At 47.0% G+C, this 10191-nt stretch overlaps 1 long non-coding RNA gene across 3 annotated transcripts; it reads left to right on the top strand.

Moving 5' to 3' along the window:
• The first annotated feature begins 9 nt into the window (after nt 1-9).
• On the top strand, nt 10-9488 carry LOC118673471. 3 transcript variants are annotated; one of them, XR_004973381.1, is made up of 5 exons: nt 10-129; nt 1206-1442; nt 1828-1986; nt 6593-8881; nt 9295-9488. It is a non-coding gene; the product is annotated as an uncharacterized LOC118673471 (long non-coding RNA). The 3 variants fall into 3 exon arrangements; XR_004973380.1 differs by having other exon boundaries at nt 9036-9488; XR_004973382.1 differs by having other exon boundaries at nt 22-129; nt 6593-6957; nt 8726-9488.
• Nucleotides 9489-10191: the final 703 nt, after the last annotated feature.

Below are 10191 nucleotides of genomic sequence, written 5' to 3'. Positions count from 1 at the left end.
CGCCGGCGCGTTCACGGCACTTTACGACAGCGCGCCGGCTTCCGCGCCGGTGAGCGGGGCGGGAGGTCGGGTCGGCAGGTCAGGGCCCGGCTGGAGCTGAGGTGACCCGCCCGCGGCCGGGACGTGGAGGTTAGTCCGCCCGGGACCCCAGCGTGACTTCTGCGGAGGGACGAGGCCAGTGGTTCTGCATCCCTGTCGGAGCAGCGGGTACACGGGGGAGCCCTGCTTCTCCGGACACGATGGAGGGGGCGGGGGGAGGAGGGAGGGGAGGGACTCCCGCCTTTGCCGGGGGTTGCGCGAGGGCACAGTTCCTTTCCCGCCGTTTTGTTCTGTTGTCGTTCAGCCGCCTGTCTCCCCGCTGGGGGGTCTGCTGGGCACCCCGGGCCGCCCGCCTCCCCGCTGAGGGTTCCGCTGGGCACCCCGGGCCGCCCGCCTCCCTGCTGGGTTCCGCTGGGCACCCCCCTGGGCCCCCGCCTCCCCGCTGAGGGTTCCGCTGGGTACCCGCCGGCGGGTCGCGGGTCTCATTTCCTCGGGTTTGTCCCCTGACCCGATTCGGAGAGTCCCAGGGGGCGTGACGGCACCGGCCTGGGTCGCCCTGGGCGTCGGGCAGCCCAGCCCCTCCTGCCCGAGGGGACTTCGGCCTCCCCGGTGCTTCCACGGGGGAATTCCTCCAGAGGCTCCGACGTGGCTCCGCGGGCGGACGGGTCGTGTTTACCGTAAATGCCCTTGGTCGCTGGTGGCGTCATCCCAGACCGATTGCTGATCTGAGGGCCTGGTGTTGACTATTCAGAATTCTCCCGCCGCTTCCCCCGCCGTGCCTTGGCTTTTTTCCTGGGTTCCATCCACGCTTTGCACTTACACACTTTTATTTATTTCATTGATGTCAGAGAGGACAAGAGAGGTAGAGAGAGAGAGAAACATCAATGGTGTGCACGCCCCCCCCCCCCCCCCCCACTGGGGATCGAGCCCACAACCCCCCACGTGCCCTGACCGGGAATCCGACCAGGAATCCCACCGCGACCTCCCGGTTCATAGGTCCACCCCCCAACCGCTGAGCCACACCGGCCGGGCTGCTCTTACACACTTTCACGAGCGATTCCACCTATTCTCCCGCGGATCCATCCCGCACACCATAAACAAAGATTAATTTCAAAGGCATGGAAGATGTCAATGGAGAAACCGCCTAAAAGTTTTATAACTTCCAGGAGAGAACCTAGGAGGAGCTGTTTGTGAGCTTATTTAGGCAGACGGACGTCACCGCGCCCGTGCAGCAGAGGTGATGGGCCCGTCCCGAGGCCTTACTGGGAGGATGCGCAGAAGGGGCTCCGCACGGCGCCGCAGTTGGTGATGTTGGCGGACGGAGAGATGGAGTTCGGCATTTTACAGCTACCTGGTGTCCACCGGGCTGCGCTGTGACAGCGAGCCTCCTTTATCGCACCGCGGTTGGTTCTCATTCTTTTTCCCATTCACAGAAGTTCTCTGAAATAACGCAGGTTCATTCACCGTAGACCAATCCTCTAAATACAGTGTTTTCTTGGTTCACAAAGGGTCATTTTAAGCAAACATTATCCTACTCCGATATATTGTCTTTGAGAAAAACTTTCATTCCTATCTCTCTGCCATTGAGGTTTGCGCAGTAACCTTGGTTGGCAACAAATAAATGTGGACCCAGCGATTTGTTCATGCGTAAAGCAGAAGGTGGCAACATTAAAGTCATGTTGCAAATGGAGTTTATTTCTTCGTATTTTAGTAAGCAGTCTACCAGTGAGCGGATGAGATGTGCATTTGGGATAAAAAATAAATTAAATTTTTACACTTTTTATACAGATGCTCCACACCAATAAGAAGGAAAGTTGGGGTACATTCATACAATACGATACAGATGGACAACAATGAAAAAGAACAAAGTTCGTGACAAGAAAGGACATGGAGCAGACGATACCGTGGAATGGGCCGTAGCTTGTGTATAGCAAAGTCCACAACATCGTAAGTACAGTTTGACAAATTTTTGCATATGTGTACAACCATGTACCCACCTCCTAGATCAACATACAGCCCATTCCCAGCATCACAGAAGACTCCCTTTGTGTCCTCCCGTACATGCCTTCCCCTCCCTGAGGTAACCGTTATCTTACCTCTAGTACCATAAATTACTTTATTCTTCTAAATGGAATTATAATACAATGTACTCTTTCATGTCTGGCTTCTTTGGCTCAACTTTATTTCTGTGAGATTCATCATGTTGTTTTATATAGCAGAAGTTCATTCTTTTTTCTTGCTGAATAGTATTCCATTATATGCATGTATCATGTTTATTTCTCTTCTTATTTTTCATGGATGTTTAAGGTGTTTTAGTTTCGGGTCAGTATGAATAAATCTGATACGAACATTGTTGTATATTTGTTGGATATAGCACTCATTTCTGTTGGAACATATACCCAGGAATTTAATTGCTAGGTTATAGGATGCATGTGTTTCTAGTCTAGTAAATAGTGCGAACAGTTTTCCAAAATGTGCAACTTACATTCCCACTAACTGCTGGTGAGAGTTCCAGTTTCTCCATATCTTTGCCAACACTTAGTGCTGTGTGTAAGTGCTTTGAATACTAGTGGGTGCGTAGTGGTATGTCATTGGGGTTGTAATTTGCAGTTCCCTAATGATCAGTGGTGTTCATCACCTCATATGTAATTTTTCTAGGTAATTAAAAAAATATTTTTAATGCAAAAGTGTTTATCTCCCCACCACAGTGTCCTTTAAGTAGCGAGCCTGTGCTCGTGAGTACCCGCATTTCCAATAAGGTGCTCTCTGTAAACGGCCCTTGTGTGTGTGCACAGGAACTGTGTGTGCCTAAAGAGTCAGGGTGCCCACTCTTTCTGGCTCTGTTGCCAGTAACTATGTGAGTTGGGACCATTTTGCTGTTCTGAGATGAATGCTTTAATCTGGGTGAGTTCTAAACCACGCTCACTGTAGGATTCAGAAACCTCCGTCTGGAGGAAGTGGATTAGAATGGGAAGAATACTAGATCAGTAATCAACCTGGGCTCTTTGCGGGCCTTTGCTTTATTTCATGGTCTAAACCCCAGTAAGTCTCTTCTCCCTCCTCCTCTACCTTCCTTGAGCAGATTGTGATTTGAAAATAAGCAATTCTAGAATCCTTTAAGCCTGGAGATTAGCAAAACAATATACAAAATTTTAAGACCACATAAGTTGTCATTAAACGTGTGTGCTAATAGGTAATAAGCTGTGTCGATCTTGAGTTATTCAGATTTAGCCATATGGTCACTTCTGATACTTATAGACTGTGCCCCCCCCCCACCCCCCCCTCATGTATATCTAGAATCTTTTCAACTAAAATTAAACCCTTGTCAATATCAAATTGCAGGATTTCCACAGGCTTCATTTACTTGGAGTGGATTCAGTTTCGCATTTTCTAAAACCTAGGCAGGCCTGGGATATGATTCACCCTAACCTCATTTCCTTGCATTTTACTTTGTTTATTTGGTTTTCTGTTTGTTTTGCAGCAATATTCTCTGTTGTAACTTTGGGTGACAGTGTTTCTTTTCAGCATTTTAAAACAACTCACCATCAGAGCTCATTAAGTCTTTTGAAAATAGTGACTTATTTGGATCCCGACCCATAGAGAATCTGCTGTATTTTAATCATACCTTTGCTTCTGGCTATTGCTGGTCTTTGGTCATTCACTAAACAATACTTGACAAAATTCTGACAGTAGTGTAAACAGTGTTGCTTATTCCATGTACACCAATTGCAGAAACAGGGAAAAGCTGTGGTCTGGAGCCTGCCTGGGCTTTGGAGTCAAGTGGTGTGAAACCCTTGAAATCAGACTCCTCTTATTAGCAATGTAACCTTAGGAAAGTCCCCGAGTTCTCAATTGTATTTATTACGTGCAAAAGTCAGATAATAAAGGTACTTACCTCATCGGACTATCATGTGGATTGAATGGGGTAATACTACACATTTGAACAACTTTGAAAAGTGTCTTGTACTTAGAAATCATTCATTAAATGTCAGTTTCCTTATAGATATTACTGTCTTTAGGGTTTTCGTGAGGATTAAATGTGATGATATAAGTAAAATGTATGTCAAAAGGCCTGCTGATATTACTACCAAACAAAGATTTTCCTCTGGCCAGTTGGTTCTACATGATTTCTGTGTATTAAGTAATATTGCACTTTAGTACACACCCCCCCCCCCCCCCCGCCCCACTCACCACTCACCCAAAAAAGTGAATTTGCAAGTAGAATATTTGGTGCTCAGAAAACCTGGATTTCCAGGCTAAAGCTTAAAGCTTTTAATAGTTATAATGCAGCTGAAGTGTTATGTGTAATGAAAGGAAGCAGTAACTGGTATTAATATGTTTTCATATTAAATAATTAAAATAATTAAAATAATTAAAATTTTTAAAATAAACGTTTTTTTTATTAAATAATGATGTAATGACATGTTTTAGTTTCTAATAATTTTGTCCTATGGCCAGTTAAATTCCATCAGTAGTTGGGGTTTGGGGACATGGTGGTGTGAGACTCTGGGACTAATTCAAATTCTTAAAGAAGCTGTAAGAATTCTTTTTATTTTCTTTATTACAAAACTAGATTAGTTTCAGGTAACACTTCAAGAATCTGTAAGAATTCTTACATAGAAGTTACTAATAGAATCATACTAATCTTGATACTCGTATCACTTACCTGTGGTCTGGGCCCCTGTCTGGCCTCCCGGTGTTTCTCAGTAATAGAGTGCCTTGCCTTGTACCTGCATTTTTCTCCCGTATTATTTCAAGAGGTTGGACCAGGCAACTGATTGTAGTCTGCTGAGAGACTTGATTTCTTGCCCTTGGTCCCTTTGAGTACCCTTTTGCAAAACAAGACCCCAGGAAGCTAGGTCCCTCCCTGTGGGAACTGTCAGCGTCACTGAATGCAGTTGACCGGGTTGTGCGCTGCAGTCTCAGGAAGTCCATCACGTGGACGCCAGGCGACCTGCTCAGCTGGACGTGGTGGCCCAGTGACTGTTGTTCAGCAGGTGTGCTCCTGCTTGAACAGCTACTCTGAACCGCGTGCTACTTGATATTTATTTATTTATTTATTTATTTATTTATTTCTGCTTTAAACGAATGGTTCATGCCATACCATCGCATGCTGAAATGGCGCTTTCAAAGGGCGGTCTTCTCTGGCAGCATGTGCGGAGATCCTCGCCTGTCTTCCATTATTTGGTATCGTCTGCGTTGCATCTTGCTTCTGGTCAGTTTGTCTTGATTTTCACAGCCACTCGTTGCTAGGTGCTGTGTCTCTTCCTGGGCTGCTCCTTCCCTACTTTATCCCACAGGAATCTTACCCTTTAAATGCTAACTTAGGAGCCCCTTGTCTGGGGTGCCCTCCCACCTTACCTAAGCTGCAGTTTCTTCCCTTGCTCTTTTGATTCCCTGTAATATCTTATTAGTCTTGCATGTTATTTCTCTAGTTAGACTGTAGATTTCAAGGCAGAGGGCCGTGTTTTGTGTGTCTGCATGGTCTCTGTACACCGGTGTCCATGCTTTGCTCATAACAGGTGCCACGTGAATGATTGTAGAAGGACTTGGTGAACATGCGGCCTAACAAGAGCCGTCCAGTTGGGATGCACTTAGTGGACCCGAGGGGAGAGGCGAGGCCAGGGAGGTGATTGAGGGCACAATTAGTGATCATGCGTGAGGTGACACTCAGTCTGGAATGTTCTCAATGGCGAGATCAAGTTGAGATGCGTTGACTGTATAAATCAATGTGCATGACCATGAACACAGTTAAATTGGAGGGGAGCACAGGGATTGATTAAAACCTGATATTTCTTACTCTTAGAAGTTTATGTCAGATGTCGGGAAAATAAATTCAGATCAAGGTAACAGTAATCTGCATTCAGTGTAATCACGCATAAAACCACAAAGAAATGGATCCTAGAAATGTCTCACTTAGTCTTTCCAGGGCTGTGCTAACATTTAATTGCTGTAAATGTAGACTCCACTTCAGGGTGAAAGTCCTACAAAGCTGAAAGGAGATGTGGGATTTTTCTTCCCTGTTGTAACCAGCCGGGCACATGACGAGAGGCATGGAGAGAGTTGAGCTTATTACTCATTTCTGCGAGTCCTTGGCAGTCCTTTACATCCCTCTCCCAAAGCCTCCTGAGAGCTAGGCTTCCTTTTTTTCATGAGGATCACATTTTTCCGAGATCCTTGCACATCCGGGAGTGTTCACCACTTGCAGAGATTTAGCCTAAGTCCTTGCACAACTAATTTGAAGACCTATAATAACTAACTGGCCCTTACCGTGCCTTTCAGTACAAAAAACATTTTCCGAGGGCCATGCATAGGGCGGTGTGTTCTGTTCTCTCGGGGCCAGGGAGAAGCACAAGTTACCATCTCCGCCCTCTAGAGATGACACCGAGAGGGGAATGCAGCATTCATGGCTGCGCTCCCTGGGGTGACCTGACCATAGTGACGCCTGCTGTACACACGGACCAGCTGCACAGCGGGAAGAGGGGAATGAGGTTGATATGCTCGACACTGCTCTAATAGCTTGGTCTAATTCTGCTCTTTTTATAATATCCAGGTAACACATGGAACCTCTTTCTGGATGCTTGACGGGCCCCAGATAACCACAGTTGATGTGTGTCATGGTTTTGGGGGGACTGTTGGTAGGGTGTTGTCCAGGGATCCTAACTCGGTGCAGATGGACAGCCTTGCGGATGGACTTCAGCCTACAGACGTGCTGACAGGACCCTTCAGGCTGCCCAGACACATTTCTGAGTGTGGACTGATCCTAACTACATCTACTGGTTTCTGAGACACAGAGCTGGCTGCTATTTTGTCAGCTGTACTGGTGTTGGGGAGAGACAAAGAATGAGTATTCTACTTAGGGCATTCCTTCTCTTAGCTGCCGTTTGAAGATACTTGATGAGCATTACATCCAAATAGGTAAGTGAGTATAATTACTAGACTCTGGGAAGACACGGAAATGTCGATCTTCCACCCAGCACACTCACTAATGGAACCCTTCTGAGCCGCATAGACAAGTTCCCTTTCTGAACCCTGCTTCCTGGGCTGATGTTTTCATATGGTCTCTCTGTGCATTAAAGGCACTGGCTGGGCTGTAGTCTGGCTGCCATTCCTTACCACCGGGAAAAGTTCCCTGTGATGTGTGGATACATTTGGCCAGCTCTCAGTCCTTCTAGGCTCACCCCTCTACTGCAGTCTATATTTTCAGTTTTGATATTTATACCGAAGGTCTCATCCCTTTTGCAAAGCAAGAGCCCAAAAGAGCTAGGTCCTCCCCTGTGGGAACTGCCAGGGTGACTGAGTGCAGTGAACCGATTGTGCACTGCACGGCCGCAGGAAGTGCCACTCACATGGATGCCAGACGACCTGCTCTGGTGGACGTGGTGGCCCAGTGACCCTTGTTCACCTGCTGTGCCCCTGCTTGAATCTCATGTTACCTGATATTCTTGGTTTGCTTTTGTCCCTGGGAATAGTCTACCTTGGACACATGACTAGCTAGGAGTTAAACTTCAGTGTTGTCTCTAGTCTCCCCCTACTGATGTGGTTTTTTTCAGGGAATACAGGGTTCCTCATCTTGTGTGATGAGCATGACTCCTTACCTTTCTCTGGATTGCAGTGCATCTCTTCTCCCTCTTTTACAGAGAACGTGTCTCATCTATAGCCTCTTCCATAGTTCTGCCTACTCCTCCCTGCTGGCTTTCCCCTTCTGCATATTAGAGTGTACCCGACTTAATGGTCAGCACCCCCTTCCTCTGAGTTTTGCACATCTAGCTGTTTCCAGTACAACTCAATGAGAGCCTAGGAGGGCTTATCCACTCCCGTGGCTCCACGGTCACTGTTAAAGTTATGGCTTTCCTAACTTCCTGTTCTCTGAATGGATGTTGCCTGGGGCTCTGGCCAGGTGAAGGGCTTTCTGCTGTTAGGGGGCCTGCACCTCCTTTTTTCTCTGGTTTGGACTTGCTGTGGAGAACAACCAGTATACGAACCATGCAGCCCCTCTCTGTACCTGGCCAGAGTCAAGTCAACTGCACTTGGCAACAACCTACCCGTGGCCCCTGAAGAAGTGTTCCTAGGAGATCAGTGTCCGGGAACCTCGGTGCCTGACGGCTTTTATGAATCCCGATACCATCCCACTGGTTGTACCATTAGGATTGAGGTCCTCCCAGGGGATCGTCTCCTTTTTTTATCTGATTTTTAAGTCAGTGTTCTCCACTCTTGAAGCTTCAGTACCTGTGGCCTGAGCTGTGCCCCGCCACCCAGCTCCTGTAAGAGGAAGCACGGGAAATGTTCAAATAAACAAGGTGGTCCCCCCCAAAAGATCAGGAATAGCAAATCTATACAGTGGAGAGACAAGCAGAAATTCAAGACGATGCTCAATTTTGCTACTTTAAAACGTCACCTGGCTGATCTTGCTCCCCCTGAGAGTTCAGAAGCTGAGAGAGCCCTCACAGCTGTGACATAGGAGGACTGCTGTAGGGGCCGGAATCGGCCTCAGGACCCTGTTCCTTATCTTACATTTCTAAACATTTTAGATTTCATTTTTAATGGAGTGGATCTTTGTGGTTTTACTATCCTTTATCTAGAAGGGTCTGCCTCTGTTTTTAACCTCATACGTACTTTCTAATAAAATTTTCTTGAATTCATGGCATTCCTGTCTGTATTTTCACTTTCAATTTTTTTTCCTGAGCTGCCAACCCAGCTATTGAACCGCAGGCCTGCTGCTCTTAGTGTTCCACTAAGAACTGAACCTCTTCCCACCAGACATGCTTTCTTCCCCAGTCGCCTGCAGTGAGGAGCGCACAGCCACACCGAGCCCTCAGCCTCACTGGTGCTGACCCCTCAGGTGCATATGTCGCTTGTTTCTAATTCCTCATTCCAAGGCCTCCTGTTTTCCTCCAGAATTACCTCATCACTTCCTAAAACTCATTCCAGGCTCCGAGGACATATAATCTATTGTAACACTGCTCTAAATATTTTTTTCCAAAACACTTTATTAGCTTGAAATCCTTCAGTGCTTCCCAGCACCTGGAACATAGAATCCAGACTTCTTGTCATCGTGTGTATAAGGCCTTTGGTGTTCTGGCCGGTGTTTCTCTAACTGCAACTCTGACCTCTGCTGCGTGCCACTCACCTGCAGTCAGGACCGAGGCGCCCCGCCTCCCCCCAACCTCCACACCACCTCTCCCAAGCGTGCCCCTTCCTCCTGGGTACTCCCTGCTCAGCTCTCACACTTCAGTCCAATGTCACTTCTTCCAGGCCCTGCTTCTCTTCCTCATCCACTCACCTGGCAGTGACATTCTTCCTGTTTCCTGTTCCTTCCATGGCACCAAGCATTTCTACTGTCCACGTTGGTCCGAGTCTTCCCTAGACTGGAAGCTCCCTGACGGCAAGAACTGTCTTATCTTTGTGTCCGGTCGACTAGAATGTACCTGTGCAACAGACTTAATAAAAGTTTGTTGGATAAAAATGTGTCTGGTATCTGAGTTCTTCACAAATAATTACTGTTATCCACAATTACAATGCTTTTTACACAGATGTTATAATGCAAAATAGGTTTCCTCTCAAAATAGTCACAACTGTTGAATCAAAGAGCTTTGAGATAAGAGAAAGTAGGTCAGGCAAACAAGTGGCAGTGAATACAGGAGACCTGACACTAGCTGCCTCAAGTTACGCCCAACTTCAAAGGTGAAGGGCCCCCGTCCTCCACAAAACCGCCCTCATTTCACACACCGCTGCAAGCCTAGGAATCCCCAGGGCTATCCTCACTTCTTAGCTGCTTACAGATTTGGGAGGTTCCCAAATAATAGACCTATCACTGGGAAATTCCAAGGTTTAAAGGCTACCTTTCAGGAACCTGGAAAAAGGGGCACCCACATTCTTTATCCAGCAGTCAGAGACCATCGGAAAACAAGCCTGGCCACTGGAACTAAAGCTTTGCAAAACATAAATTGTGTTGATAGTCCGGATCCGTGTTCATTTGTCTGTTTTATTCATATCAAGAAAGGACCACGATTAGGAGGAAATGAAACAGGCTCTCGAGATGCCTGCACTCCTGTGTTCATAGCAGCGTCATTCACAATACCAAGATGTGGAAACAACTTGAGTGTCCATCCACAGATGAATGGATAAAGTGTACATATGCAGCTATGAGGA

Source organism: Myotis myotis, unplaced genomic scaffold (assembly GCF_014108235.1).
Source record: "Myotis myotis isolate mMyoMyo1 unplaced genomic scaffold, mMyoMyo1.p scaffold_m19_p_18, whole genome shotgun sequence".
Lineage (NCBI taxonomy): Eukaryota > Metazoa > Chordata > Mammalia > Chiroptera > Vespertilionidae > Myotis > Myotis myotis.
The sequence above is the reverse complement of the archived record's forward strand: the minus strand, read 5'-3'. Positions and strand labels throughout refer to the sequence as shown.